The 3,645-nt window shown below is 43.5% G+C and overlaps 1 long non-coding RNA gene across 1 annotated transcript; it reads right to left on the reverse strand.

The window, feature by feature from the left end:
* Nucleotides 1-731: 731 nt before the first annotated feature.
* LOC122053948 lies at nt 732-3,232 on the reverse strand. Its single transcript, XR_006132463.1, has 3 exons — nt 2,805-3,232; nt 2,189-2,249; nt 732-1,060 (listed from the first exon to the last, which is right to left on the reverse strand). It is a non-coding gene; the product is annotated as an uncharacterized LOC122053948 (long non-coding RNA).
* Between the last annotated feature and the right edge of the window lie 413 nt (nt 3,233-3,645).

Here is a 3,645-nt window from a genome sequence, read left to right on the forward strand (position 1 = left end):
GTCCAAGGCGCCTCCATGGGAGTCAGCGGATAAAACTTTATCCGCACGCAGAACGGTCACTTTGACTGGTTGAAGACGCCTCCAATCAGGCTGAAGGCGCCTCCAGCCTGGCTGAAGGCGCCTCTAGTCAGGTTGGAGGAGCCTCCAAGCTGGCAGCTCAGCTCTTTTGACTTCGTTTCCATCTTGTTGCGACTTCCGATGCTCCGATCTTTAGGGTGATTGTGGCCAACCGAAATAGGGCTCACCCGAACTCAATTTCCGACCTTCCTCGAGCAGCCTTCCGTCCCGGCTTAACGTCCCTCAAACGCCGCGCACACTCTTCACGCCCACCAGAGTACTCTTCCGCAGCTCTCTCGTCCTTCGGACGCACCGAGCCCGTCGACTCCCTTCCCTTGTCGTCCTTCTCGCTAGCTGCGTCTTCCGCTCGACTTCCTGTGTTCCTAAACTCCTGCACACTCAGACACAGGGATCAAACACAGCAGGACCTAACCAACTTGGTTGATCACATCAAAACTACCAAAGGGTCCAACAAGCCGATCGATTCAAAGCCTCCCCAATCGATTGAGAGTCATTCAATCGATTGGGAGCCGACCATTGCGCAGGTTATAGCCGTTTGTCACGCCCCAGAAGAGTCCCTGCCAAACAAAAATCCGACATCTCTCCTGTATGAGTGGCAATCTGAAGTGTTACTACATACAAAATATACATCAATCATATATGGCTAGAATATATACACAACCACGCAGTTTTTATCATTAGCCCACTCGGTCGGAACAAAATAAACACAACCACGTAGTTTAATAAGCATACACGGCTGAAAGTAAACACGCACAGCGGAAAACACAAAACAATACGAACATAAGACCAACAACGACACTAACAAAAATATCTGCAACCACCAGACTAAACTCCAAAATCCACATCAACTTATTGGAAAACAAAATGCACAAAATCAGTATACTACCAAACAGAAATAAGATTGAAAAGAAATTATCCTCGAGCGTGACGTGGGACTGGCAGCCGGGACTCTCCAAGCATCCATGACTCATCTACCTGTTACCTGACGAAATAAAAATCATTTTGTGGGGTGGTGAGTATTGGAACTCAACGAGTATAGGAAAGATAGTACATGAACATAAAATAAACAAATAGAGAATGTCAAAAGGTATACAATCTCATAAGGAAAGTAGCATATACAAAATAAAACCATAATCAATGCTAATACCTGAAACTATATCCTAGGCTAGGTAATAGAAGGTCAGTAGTAGAACTAATCTGCTACAGTACTGCTCATCACTACAGAGGAAATGCGTAAGGTATATAAACATTTCCAATAAATAACCCAATATCTAACCACCTACAACGAGAGCATATCTCAACATAAGGCAGCATATCAGCATAAGTGAACAACAACAAGAAGCAACGACAGCATAAATATACCACAGTAGCATAAGTAATAACAGCATATGTAAACTGCAGCAGCCAAAGCAAGTATAATAACAACATATGCACGAATGGTAACCCCGCCCACCTCTCTACACCACAACCCCTGTATGGTCGAGAGGTCGGATCGATGACAACTGTACCACCCAAAGGTCGTCACTCTCTCGAGTGACCGGATGGACAGGTGCTTAGTAGCTAACTAGCTACACAGCGAAGGGGTCCCTGTTGCTCGCAACTCCAGCTACCACTACCCACGAGTGGTCGAGTGCGACATGACAGGACAAGCGACAACTCCTCCAGCTACCACTACCTATGAGTGGTCGAGTGTGCGGCGCGGCCCGACGACTCACTCCCCCACCAAGAAGAAGTGGTCGCCTGCATGCATGCAATGACATGACACGTACAATGTAGCAGTCATCATATATATATGAACAGAAAATGAGTATGCTACATGAAACCAGCATGCTCAATAAGGTATATAAACATACAGCATTCAAAGCAAATAAACATGATATCTATTACCTATATATCCATTATCTAGTATCTAGTGTTTAGTATATGCTAAATATCATATAGACAACAACATGAGACTGTATAGATATAGTAACGAATATCTCAAAGGTTTTGACTGAAAGTATCAAGCATAGGAAAAATTACGAGTGGAGTCAAGGTAAAGCAGTCCTTATTAAAAATAGCTCATGCACTAAGTTCAAGTAACTAAAGAATCAAGATAAGAAGTACCTACCTTCATTGTAGATCAGGTTAAAACAATTCTCACGTCGAAGTGCCCATCTCACAATAGAGTCCTGTAACCAATATTATAGTTTAGCTTCTTACATCATGCATAGTTCTTCTACTGACATTCATAAGGTGATCTATTTGGTATTGCTAACCGTACATATACAAGCTAAATTTCATTAGGTAACTTTAGAAGAGCAACTACCAGAATAATGCATTTTCTGATTTCCTACACATAAATCGCAATTTGATCATAAAACTATTCCAGCTCCTCACCTTCTTCATCTACTATCAAACCCAAAAATGTTAACATAGCATTAACACCAAAAACACAACCAAAAATGCAATAACAGAAACCTAACACCTATTCACATTATCAACTCCTCCAAACTGTTCATCAACGTAATGCAACAGATCAAAATCCCACTCAATCATCCAATGGTAAATCAAAATATATGCAAGGATACCGTTAGCTATTCAAGAACATATTCACAGATCAACACCAAAATCCATAACTCACTGAGACCCACTTTAAGGTAGCATTTCAACACCATCCTCTAGACGTACATCAACATATGCATGAAAAACCGATAGCTATACAAGAATCGAAACACTTATCATACCTACAAGGAAGAACTACTTGCTGGATCAATTAGGGCACGGTTCGATGAGATGCCCCGGCGGCGGCACTGCTTGGCGGTGAGAGGCGGCTGCGACGGAAGAATCAGCGTAGAGTTGGCGTTGCGCAGCAGAAAAGAAAGGGTAGTGCCAGTAAGTGTCGGTGGTGCTCGGGTGCCGGCCAGGAGGAGATGTTGGCGGCATCCGAGGGTGCTCATGCGAGGGAGAGCGAAGAAGGAGGTCACGGCTCGGCGGAGAAGAGAAGATGCGGCGGTCGTAGCTCGACAGCTGGTGCCCGCGGGAGGAGGAGGAGAGCCGGCGGTGGATTTGGGTAGAAGAGGGTCGCGAGAGGGAGGGGAAGAGGGGGATTCGGCGCGCGAGGGGTGAGGGGAGAAGAAGTTCGGCGCCGTGTGGGGAGCTAGGGCACAAGCAAAATCTTCTTATAACTTAGGGATTTGTAAATTAAACTTAGATCAATTCCTCAATCAACTCCCATCTCCGAATATTTCAAATGATCTTTTATCAAGCTTATAAATTTATCCCCTTAAATTAACCATGCGAGCTCCAATTAATTCCAGAAAAATTTCTAAAAATTTTTAAAATTTTCATTAAGGTTTTTCGTCCATTAAATCTTATTATTTAATTATTATTTGGGTACGGTATTTTATAGTCTTTTTCGCAGATTCCTCTCCAGCAACTACAGTGCTACCTCAGCGGCGATCTCAGTGAGCTTCTCCACACTTTCACAGTCAGTTCTTGAACGCTCTTGGAAATAAGTGTAGTTATACTTCCAAAATTCAAGAGGCAACAACAAGCAACAAGTAAGTAAGAAGAAAGAGTTTTCAT

The sequence above is a fragment of the Zingiber officinale genome, chromosome 3A (genome assembly GCF_018446385.1).
Source record: "Zingiber officinale cultivar Zhangliang chromosome 3A, Zo_v1.1, whole genome shotgun sequence".
Classification (NCBI taxonomy): domain Eukaryota; kingdom Viridiplantae; phylum Streptophyta; class Magnoliopsida; order Zingiberales; family Zingiberaceae; genus Zingiber; species Zingiber officinale.